Genomic DNA, 12,202 nt, shown 5'->3' on the forward strand with positions numbered 1-12,202 from the left:
ATATAATAACTTTCTTCTAATATTTGGAAGGGTTAAATTTACACTTCCAGTTCCAAAGAGCAAGACTAGGAGATATATAAAAGCTGAAACAAGACAAATTTAGGGCTTGAAGAAAAATGATGACAAACTTCCTATCCATTAGTGCTGTCTCATAGTAGAATGGATTGCCTCAAAAAGTACTGAGTTCCACATCTCTGTTATCACAGTTGTTCAATTGTGTCTGAGTCTTCATAACCCTATTTTCTTAGCAAAGAGAGTGGAGTGGCTTGCCATTTCCTTCTTCAGCTCAATTTTACAAATGAGAAGATTGAGGCAAACATGGTGAAGTGATTTGCCCAGGGTCACACAACTTGCATATGTCTAAAAATGGATTTAAACTTAGGTCTTCCTGACCTCCAGGTCCAGTGCTTTATCTATTGTACCACCTAGCTAGAGGACTTCAAAAAGAGACTGAATGATGGACCACTCATAAGAGATACTGCTCCTTCTTTAGGTGTGGGTTGGACTAAATATCTGAGGCCCCTTCCAACTCTGAGATTCTATGTAATATTAAATCCCAAGTGGAAATGCAAACAATTTGTTGTGAGATCTTTTTATTCCAGACTACTTTTTATTTCTTACTCCAGATTAGCTGTTTGCATGTTGTCCTTCATAAACCAGCTGCCCGAGTTCCCTGAATCTGTATTTGATGTAAGTCTATTCAAGTATCTCTAGGTACTGCCTTGAATAACCCTTCCTTGATTCTGCTTATCCTTCCCCAGTCCCAACCTGAATAATCCCTAACTGAATGTTACTACTTTGCATTATGGATTTTTCCCTCTCTTTAGAAATGTGGTGGATGGAAGAGTCCTGACACAAAGATGGAGACAGTAGAGTATAATGGAAAGACATTATAAAATTAAAATTAATATCCAAAAACTCCAAGTATTATATTTTATAAGATTTATTAGTAATCACTTGAAGTAAAAGAAATAAAAGACAAAAAGTAAAAACCTGAGTAATGAGAAATTTTTCCCAGCTGCTTTCACGTGAAAAGAGTGAGAGGGGTGGGGGTCCTAGAAACTTTATCTCCAAAATGTAAGGAGGTAATGTGAGAATGAAAGTAGGATGCTGGGAATTGGAGTCCTGGGAAGCGGATTCTAATTATACAAAATGAGACAGGTAATGAGATGGCCAGGGTTTGAATCCGGGCTATAACGCTGCTTAGTTGTGGGACCATGGACATGTTCAAATCTATCACCAATTAAAAGGGGATGGTTATACCGGAAATAGCTTTATCAATGGATTATCATCAAATATGTACTTTGTCAACCTCAAAATACAATATCAATATGTGCTATTAGTACATGTGTACTACTACTACTAATAATAAGGACTATTATTAGAAAGCTTGGAAGGATCTGTCCATGGACAGGCAAACTTCCTTCATGATGGTAATTCTGTTTTGCAGTAAAGTGCTTCTATTTTCATATATTTTTATATTTTAAGAGAAGGAGAAAAATGGTGGTGGTCATTCAGAATTCCAAACTTTCTAACTTATGCTATTTTAAGTAAGGTACCAGAATGGTCACAGCTAGAGTAACTAATATAAGGTTCATTAAAAAGGGACGCAGGAAGATAAATATAAATTTGATGTGCATATAGACAGGCTTTAAGGCTTACAAAGTCCTTGAATTCCAACAACCAAATGAAATAGGCATTTCAAATATCATTTATCCCCATTTTACAAATAAGGAAGCTGAGATTTTAAACATCTAGATGGACTTTGAGATAGAGGTAAGACATAATTTTATGTTTTCTGTTAGCATTTTAATCATATTGCTTATGTCACATATATATTTGATGTATAAGTTTTAAGGCCTTGTAGATACCAAATATAATATTTAGACTCATTAAGCAATCTCAGAACAGACTTTATACTAAATATTTTATAACTGTTGCTGCATAAATGAATTGCTTTTGAAAATACAATGATACAATAGGACTTTGGCTCAATTCTGCCTCAAATATTTTTCTGGTTCAAGTTACCACTGGAAAAAAAATGAATTATGGAATAAGTTGTCTCAAAAGATTAGTCATTGGTGTTAGTAATGACCTGTAGGTCATTGGTTTGTATCCAGTACAAGAAGGTAGTGACCCAAGCTGTTAATATCATTTAGCTATTGGGCGGCCACTATTCAAAATCCATGGTTGGTTAAATTTTTGTTTGTTTGTTTATGGACAGATGTTCATTCGTATCAGAAAACGCCTCCTACAGTTCACATGTTATTTGACCTACTTGTGTTCTGAGAACGGCTGATGTTTGCCTTGACAATGCTTAAGACAATACGAAATGCATTAAACAAATCTCTCATTCATTAAGGGGAGTCGCACGGATAACGAAATAAAAGTGGCACTTTATCGTAATAGAACCCTTAATGCACGTGATGCCATTTCACTTACTTAATGATCCTATGAGCAATAGAATGGAAGTTTTATTGTCTTCATTTTACAAATGAGGAAACTGAGGCTCAGCCATTGAATGACAAAAACTGGTGGTCCTGGGACTCAAATCCAGGCTCCCAGACTCCAGCTACAAATGATTTTCCCTACTAGAAAATGTTGCCAAAACACGACCGAATGATGCAAAAATGACATGGTTTCCTCGTGATATATCTAGTATACTCAGCTTATATATAACATCGACTAATTTCAAAGAAAAATATTAGCTAAATCAGCTTTTGTTATTGTCACCCAAAAAACAAATCAATTTTTGATTAATAGATTTTTTTTTATTTTAAAGATGTTTTGGCATCACAGATTCATTTAAAAAAGCAACAAATATTTCTCATCCTCTGCAATAACCTTCATAAATAAGTGGAAAAAAGATCAGTCAGAATACTGGTCCCTATTTTATAGACAACTAAATGCAAACACAATGAAGGGAAGCAACTTTTTATAAAGCAGCCTCCTCAACGAGATCCCACAAATCATTCCAGTAGCGAGGCTTCAAATTCAATTTTCCCAAGTCCCAACCCAGTGAACATTCTTCTAACAGGACGATATTATATCTCTGGAGAAACTGTAATGCATATGAGTCTAGAACAAGAATGTGATATGTGGCTGAAGTAATTTTTGAATTTTGGTATATTATTTACATGTGCGTTTTCAATATTAGGGGAAAGTCTAGGATGCTCCAAGATCCTCCCAGAATAGTTCACTCCAACAGGGCCTAGAAATGGTTTCCTTTCACTAGTTGAAGAAATGCAAACTTTGTCTCATTTTATAAAAGGGGAACAGATGACCTCTGAAGGGAATACTAAGGGAGAGTGTGGCAATGTCAGAGCAACAGCTGGACTACGTTTCAGCAACTTTGTCCCCTTTGCTCTGCGTTATTGCACGACAACAAAATGATAGATGCTTTTGGTTAAATAACTATTAAAATAGTTGGCCAGTTCTACACAAGGTAAATTTCCTATTATTTCAACTTTCAACTCTCTATTATCTACTTGAATTAGACAATATTTTGTGCCAAGGACCCATGCTGATGGATGAACCCAATGTCATTTATAATTGCCTTGGGGATGCATTGTCTGATTTGCCGTGCTTTCACTCAGGAAACTTACCTTCCAAATCGTGTTTCATTTAGGCTGATGACAGAGAGAGGTGATTCAAATATGGTCTACAGGAAAACTAGTCTAAGATTTAAAAATATGACCATAGAGAATTTCACAAATTAACCACCTTCCTCCTTTGCCAGTAATCAAGAGTAAATGCTATAACAAAGCTCTATTTCCATTTGTTTATACCAATAGAAGAATATGTAGCAGTGCGTCTAAGGGCAAATACGTAAAATATACATGTCTATACGGCATGTGTATATTTAGGCAATTATAGTGTATAAATATATGTGCTCTCTCCAACAAGCTTCTGTATTAATGCATTTGGGAATAAAGTAGTCATTACATGAAAAGTAACTACGTCCTCATCATAGAGCTATAAGAATCTAAATTAAATGAGAAAATCATGGAATATGAATAGTGAGACCTTATATATTTTTATTTTAGAGAGGAGAGACAAGGGTCCGGAAGTCTGTCTTTATTCTAAAAATCATGTTTTGGTTGTTTTTCTTTTAAATCGTATTTTTCAATAGTTCAAAATCCAATCTCATTGCATTCAAATGAACCTCAACTTTTGGTCTCAAAAACATAAGGTAAGGAGGAAATAACACAAAGAAGAAATAACAATTATCAGCTCAAAGTTTATTTTTGATATGAAAAGATTGCTTTTAATCAAACAAAATGAATAGGTATATTTTTTTAAAGAAAAACTCTACTTATTAGTATTAGGGTGAATTACATAAACTCAAATTCAAATCTTTAAGAAGAGTAATCCTAATTAGATATCATTGTTGTAAAATATTTTGCAGAAAGCTATTTTTAACAATTATTTGTGTAATTTTGTAGAGGCTAATTGATTCTTTTGGAATTCAGGATAAAATAATAAATGACATGTAACACAATTAGGGATGTGAAGTGACTTTGTTTACTTTAATATAGATAAGGCACAATCCTTTTTAACTGCTCTAAATATCGAAAGTGAAATGAAAACAGTCCCACGCCCAAACCAAGTCAAAGTATTTTTGTTTCAATGAGTGAATACTAATTTCCTTAATGTTCTATCTCATTTATTGATAATATATAGTGAGATAATACATAAAAAGAATATTATTTGCAAAAATCCTGGAGAACAGTGTTATATACCTATAGATACTATGAATACTTTGATCAAAAAGAAAGAGCAATTACCCAGGAATTTTGCAACTCTTAATCAAACATACCTAAGCAGAAAGTATCATTAATATCTGGTATCCATGCAAATAATATGCTTCAATTTGCAAAAGCAAGAACAGGTTTTGATGCATTATTAGCAAGTCCATTTTTTTAAGATATGGAAGTTATCTAAATTCCCCCTTCAAAGACCCGTATTTGTTTTCAATTGTTTTTGTACTGATAGTTAAAATAAATCTGGAAAATATCCAATCCAACTTTATTTTAAAATATTTTAATAATTATCTTAAGATAGATTCTCCTTCCTTTGTGCACATTTATTTTTTAAATGATCTTTAGATTTTCTTTATAGTTCCAGAGGACAAAGTAGACCCCTCCCCCTTTCTATATCTAGAATGAGTGAGATTAATAGATTTAGATGGAGGGAAATTGACTATATCTTAAACTTTTTCTATACATGGTGGCCAATGTCACTATTTGGGGGTAATTTTTCCCCCTTACAATCATCATGATCAATTGAGCACGATTTTTCCAGTTAAACAGGCAGTCTACCTGATTCTGTTATGAAGATGACCAATAATGTCAAATCATTTGTGGTTCGTAGTTCCTTTTGAAGACTATTTCTGCTTGCTTCAAGTAAATGATAATATTCAAAAGTATATGCCTCCTGATTTGACAACTCAATATTTTCAATGGGTAGAGCTCCCAAACTTAAGAAATTATAGACCCTTGAAGGACTAAAGTATTATTGAATTAAGTGGCAATATATACTCTTATCAAATATTTCTGGTCGCCAACAAAGGGAAATTGAAACAGTGTTAAGTAAACGTAACAGTGAACTCTGTTAACAGTGGAGTTCGTTGTATCCCGTAATCAGTGACATCCAATTTAGTCCCCAATATTACCTATTCAAACTCATCTGCTGAACAAGGGAGACACAGGTTTATAAAAGATAATGCTCATGTATATAAATGACTTTAGGCTGAATGAGCGAAAGCAGTTTAGAATTCACCTGCTGTGATTTCCCCAGCAACTGTATTTGGAAAGTATGAAATACTCTGTATCACTATTTATGATTATTTAGAGGTATATATTATTAGCTCATGCAATAAATGTTGCTTTCATATTATGCTAAGTATAAAAGCTCATTTTACAGATATACTTCCATTTGTACATATACTTTTAAAAATAAATCCTAATTTTTTGGAGAATTTAGTCAATATGTATTCTACAATGGGCAAATAGAAGCACACACTCTACTTTGGTGGAGACAATATCTGTACCAAAGAACTCGTAGATACTTGACCTTTCAAAACAAGTACAAATAATAATTTAAAAATCCATAGAAAGAATCAGCAGAAGAAATAGGATGTTATTGAGTTTTGTCCATTTTTTAAAAAAATCACAGAGTTGCATAGTGAATTCCTAAGCCTGACCTCAGTAAATATGATGTGATAGGAACTGATAGTGGTCCAGTGGATTCAGTTGACAAAGGAGACTGGTAATAGCACTAACATGAATAGAGTCACACCATTACAGGAGTAAGATGGAGAGGAAGTGATTTCTAGGGTCATTTAGTCCATCCCTCAGCTATTACCAAAAGATTAACTTATCTCAGATAGCAGAGGACACTGATCTGAGGCTGAGCCAAGAAGCAAAGAAGAAAAATAAAAGATCGGACTGCTAAAAGAAGTCTCCTCACCAGTATCTTCACCAAAAGGACCTGCCCTGCCTTTTACTCCTGTTTTCCACAGAGAGGATAGGTCCTATAGATATACCCTGTGCATTTTTTCAATGTTTCAAAGTGATAAATTGAGGCAAGTAACAGAAGAGAGTGCTAGTGAGAAGGGGTGAGTATTTCATGGAAGGGAGAGAAGTCTTACACCCTTTAGGGTCTGAGGAAAGGAAGATTATGATCATTTTCATTGCTGTGGGTTTTTTCTTGTTGTTTGAAACCTAAAAGAAAAGGGCCCGGAACATCTAAGAAGTGAAAAGTACTTGTTTTAGCTTCGTTCGAGGAATCATGAAGAAATGTGCTCTTCAGGAAGCAAATACCTTTCCTAGGACTGTGCAACTGATTCAAAAGTACGCCCAGAAGAGGCTTAGCAAAGGGTTAGGCTCCGAGCAGGAATTACCTGGTCCCCACTGCTGTCCCTGCCTGAGAGAGCCCTAGCTGCAGTCAAGCAGGTGTTTCCAGAACCCAAAGAGACCCTGAGCTTAGCAGGGTTGCCCTTTGGAAAACTATGGTGAATAGTCTAGATCTGGCTATTGGATATCGGTGTGTGTGTGTATGTGTGTGTATATGTGTGTGTGTGCTGCTATGCTACGGATAGGCATGTGCAAAGACTTCAATTCTGCTTTGGTTTCTTAAACTCTGAATAGAGGCTTGCACCTTCCCCTAGGACTTCGCGGTGCCCCCAGGGCCCCCTCTCCTGGCCATTTAGTGTCAGGATTCAGGAAGCTTAGGAAAATGTGTGTGTGCTCCAGTGTCCCGTGTGCATGGGGTGAAAGGAAGGGAGGGCTTTTGCCTACATGTGTTTAGGACCCAGACAGTGTCATACAGAGCCAGAGGCTGAGATAGTGGCAGGGAGAGCCACAAAACCAGACCAGAAGAAAGAGACAGACAAGACAGACATGGAGAGAAACTTCCAAGATGTTTCAGGCTTTTTGACCTGCCTTGTAATGATGTGTATTTCTGTGGCTGTCCCAGGGGGGCACAGGCTTCATCCGTTTTATTGTTTGCGTTTTCTGAAGAGCATAGATCTTTAGAAAACAGTTCTCTGCCCTTAGATAACCAACATTCATTTTCCAATTTTGGGGGTGGGAGTAGAAGGATGGAAGGAGGGCAGTTGTATGTCATCTATGCCAACTCAGAGGGTTTTTGATTCTGGAAAATGAGGCCAATCAACAAGTGTGTGTTTACATCCTCGTCTCTTTCAAAGCGGAGAGTTCCCCCCACCCCATCCTATAGTTGACAGTATATATGCACCCACGCTCCTGCACACACTCGCACACAGGCATTCAAACCAGGAAGAGCACGACTTAGGGACAACTGTGCCAACATGACCCATAAGCAGCAAGCACGTCAATTAAAGGCAACGTAAATATAAGCAGTGCTTTGGAAGTAGAAGGGTCCCATACCTCTCCTTGCTGATGATTGTGTTTTGAAGATTTTCCTACCTGCCCCAGGTTTTTGCCCTTCTTACTGCTGCCGAAAGTCAGTCCTTGGTAGACAGCTGCAGATCGATTGGTTGCCTGAGTCGGGGTCTCCCCGCCCAGGACCGACTTGATGGAGTTCAGTTTGGATCTGGAGCTTCCCAGCTGGGAGCTCTCCACCATCAGGACCGCGGCTAGTAAAAGGAGGCAGCGGGAGGACTCCTTATTCCACATCATAAGGGTCATCTCCCCAGCAAGGCAAGAGGGGTCCCCAAGAAAGGTAAAAAACTAGGAGGGGAGGGGGAAGAAATAGGAAGGAAGCAATGAAACCCAGAACTTGTCCTCCAAAAGAGAGCCAGCCACCGGCCCAAGATGCAGGAAGCGAGGGGGGGGGGGGGAATCTCAGTCACTGCCCCCCAAACCTTGAGTGACTTCAGGAAACTGGAGTCTAGCAACGTGCAAACTCAGTCTTAACCATTCAGGCTGGGAGTTTCGAGACCAGAGGTCACTTCTCAACCGCTGGTTTCTTCGCGAGTAGGGAAAATTCTTCAGGCAGTAGAAGCAGTAAGATGCGAAGCGCCTCCCCACCCCAGAAGGCGTGCCCCAAGGTGATGCAGAGCCCAGCTGAGCAGCCCTGCCGGAGACAACTTGGGAAGGAGCTTCTCAGTCAGCCCTCCTTAGTCCTTCCCCCAATCAGCCAGGGGGGAGAAAATGCAAATCAGCCCGAAGTCAAGGGCCCTGGAGGGCTGGAAGGGTCGGGTTATTCCCCCCCCCCCCAACATATATGCACACACCTCCTGGGTTAGTTGTCTGGGTTTGGTTTTTCCTCCTGTTTTCGTTCCTTCTCAGAACCCTTGTCTTTCTCGCCTTTTGTCTGAGCCCCTGCACTGTACTGGGTCCGAGCACACGTCCTTCTGTTTCAGGTTAGAAGGCGCTAGTTTGGGAAGCCAGGAGAGCAACCCCCGGGACTGGAGACCTGGAGTCAGAGCCCGCGTCTGGGTTATCCACACACACAGGCACACGCGCACCCACAGCCAGCCTTCTCCTCTGATACACTGAGGGCAGCCAAAGACAGACAGGCACAGAGTGACAGTGTTCTCTCGGCACTGGCTAGAGCGCTGCTGCACTCTGTCTCTTCTGCCCCCACGTCTCTTCCCCTCTCCCTCTCTCTCTCTGTTACACTCACTCTCTTTGCTCTCTTCCAGCTAACCCCTTTTCTTTTTATAGCAGGCAGCAGTGGGCTTTCTAGATTCCTCCGCCCCCAATTCAGGAGTGACAAAGAGTGAAACCGATTCTCTCACCCCCAGCCCAGACCCTTGCTCCCCCACCCCCTTGCCTCTCTCACTCCTCACTCCCCTTCCTTCCTCCCCCTTCCTTCCTTCCTTCCTTCTCTGCTCCTCCTCTTTATCTTCCTCCTCCTCCTCCTCACTGCTTTCTCCAGCTTCTTCTCAGTCCTCAGTGTGCCTGCTTCACATGGCCACCGGGGAAACCACAGGCTTGAGCCCCTGAGGAATTGGGGGTTTCAGGACTACAGCTCCTGCGGGGATGAGGCGGAGGGGCGGGGGGGGGTTAGGGGTGGGGATGGTAAGAGAGTAGACTGCATCTGGAGGGGAAATGGGTGTGGATACGAGTAGAGGAGGGCAGGAGCTCCTACAGCTGGCCCAGTTTGGAATCAGACAAGCTCCAAGGCATTGTTGCTCAGAAGCCCTAGCATCTAAGGGGAAGGCTGGGGGAAAACTGAAAGTTTCAGATGAGTGTGAGCCTGACTGGTGCTCTGACCCGGGACGGGCACTCTGATGTTCTGGGACGCTTATTCGCCCCCAAGTCCTTAAATGACCCCAGCCCCCCTGCCAGTGTGCCAGCAGGTTCCTTCGAGTGTGTGCATGTGTACGTATGTGCTGAGTGTGAATAAATATGCGTTTGAGTGTGCGTGTGGATGTGTACCTGTTTGTGCGTTTTGTATCCCTGTGAGCTTGTGACTGATTTTGAGTGGATGCGTGTCTGTGTGTTGGAGTGTGTGTTCCCATGATTGTGTGAGCTCATTGTATACGTCTGTGAGTTGGTTTGTGTACATGAATGTGTGTGTGCACACCCCACCCATGTGAGCATCGCTGTGAATGTGTATTGGATATCCCCAAGGGGCGCCCGGAGGGTTAGTGAGCCCGTGGACCGCTAGGGTAGGAAGTACACCCAATACTATAAAATTAAAAAAAAAAAAAAAAAAAAAAAAAAAAGGCTGCACTGGAGTATGTTTGCGCTCTGGAGGCATTTGAGTCTTTCCAGATAGATGCTTGATCTACTTCACCAGCAAAGGTGAGTGAGGCAAACCGCAGCGGGACCCTGTTGCCGGCAGGCAGGCAGGCGGATCTCAGTTCATCCCGTCTGGGTCACCGCATCCAGGCTTTCTCGGTTGTTTTGTCAGGAAGACCCAGTTGCAGTGGGGAATGAATGGAAGCAGCTGTGCTCTGGTGCTCTCGTGCTTCTCGTTTCTCCGAGACAGGCTCCCAGGTACTGCTGGGGCAACTTTCCTGTAATAGGCTCTGAGGCTTTAAGGGTCAGGCGTTCATCCGGAGAGACCAGAGGCTCTTTTTGAAAATTGTATAATAACAAAACTATTCAAATTAAATTCTCCAAGCTGATCCAGAGGTCCCTAGAAGGGAGACAGTACTAAAGGATAACTCCAACTGGCGTGGGAGATTTCCGATGGATGTCTGTGCTAAGAAGCAACCGGGTGGAGAATTTTACCTTTAGGGAGTAGGGAATAACAAAATTCTGATCTAAGACACAGTCAACATGTCCTGGAAGTCAAGAAGTGTTCTAGACAAGTCCTAGGTTCTGCTTTTTAAGACGGTCTCCATTCTCATTCTCTTGGTTGAGAATCCAGTTTACTTTTCAGTGACCTCTCCTCCCCACCCTCCTCCCCCCAAAATGGCGGGGGAGGGGCAAAAAGAAGGAACAAGGGAAAAATATTCTAGGCAAGTTATTAGAAGGAATCACTAACTAATCACTTCCATAGTTTCTGTAAGAAAACTTGAGGACTCACAGTACAGTTTGTGATGTTGAGATCCCCTGACTGTCTGCTCATGCCCTGGAGGTTTCTCAATCTGGAATCTTCCTCCTCCTATTGAAATTTGTCATTTTCAGTAGATTAAAGACTGGTTTGTTTTCTCTTTTTCCTTGGATTGGATTGCTATTGTTCTTTTGGGGCAGCGGAAGGGTGGAAGGTTTTCACATTTTAATGGTTTCACTCAATTATAATTTGTAAAAAGAAACCAAGAATTCCTGGTTCTACAAGAGGAAGTTGGACTAGTACTTTAAAAAAATGGTTCTTGGATTAGCATATTGCATTGGGATACCTAGGAAATGATATAATTGAAAGAGACCCTTACTAGTTGAGACACCTAGATCAAGTCACCCCTCTAGACTTCAGTCATAAAAATGAAGGGATTAGACTAAATTATTTCTAAAGTTTCTTTCCAGATCAACTTCCTAGAGCTGCTGCCTCACACACCCTGCTTTGGAAAGTAAAATGAAAGATTGAGAAATTAAGCAAATTATGAATCTACTAATTCAATCACAAAATAAAAATATGTACACAAAGAATAATAGCTATTATTTATACAGCACCTTAAGGTATGAAAAACTCTTTACATATATTATCTCACTTGATCATCACCACAGAAACCTTGTGAAGTAGGTGCTATTATTATCCCCATTTTACATAAAAGGAAACCAAGGCTTGGATAAGTTAAGTGACTAGTTTAGGTTCACAAAGTGTGAAATATTTGAGGCAGATTTGAACTCAGGTCTAGATAGAAAGATAGAGATATCTAGATATATTTAGAGACATAGATATAGGGATAAAGGAGAAGGGACATTTTAAACAATTTCCAATGGAAATTGATTAATTAATTATTTGAAACGCATGGTATGGAGGATCCTATGATGATTGAAACACAGCAGACATTTTCAAGGAATTTAAGAGAGTAAGAGGAATACACAAATTATGGTAATACAAAGCAGAATAAGATAAGTGCTCTAATAATTATGAACAAAATGATACTAGGTTCAAATAAGGGGAGAGGAAGTAAATGAAGTGAAAAGACCTTTGAGAAAAGTGGAGTAAAGTGCTGTGATATCTTTTCTCATCCTTCCTACAAGCTCAACACCCCCAAATGAAATAACTAAAAAGAGTTGGACATGACTGAGATCACACACACACACACACACACACACACACACACACACACACACACACAGAGCAATTTGGGGTCGGA

The sequence above is a fragment of the Gracilinanus agilis genome, chromosome 6, assembly GCF_016433145.1.
Source record: "Gracilinanus agilis isolate LMUSP501 chromosome 6, AgileGrace, whole genome shotgun sequence".
Classification (NCBI taxonomy): Eukaryota; Metazoa; Chordata; class Mammalia; order Didelphimorphia; family Didelphidae; genus Gracilinanus; species Gracilinanus agilis.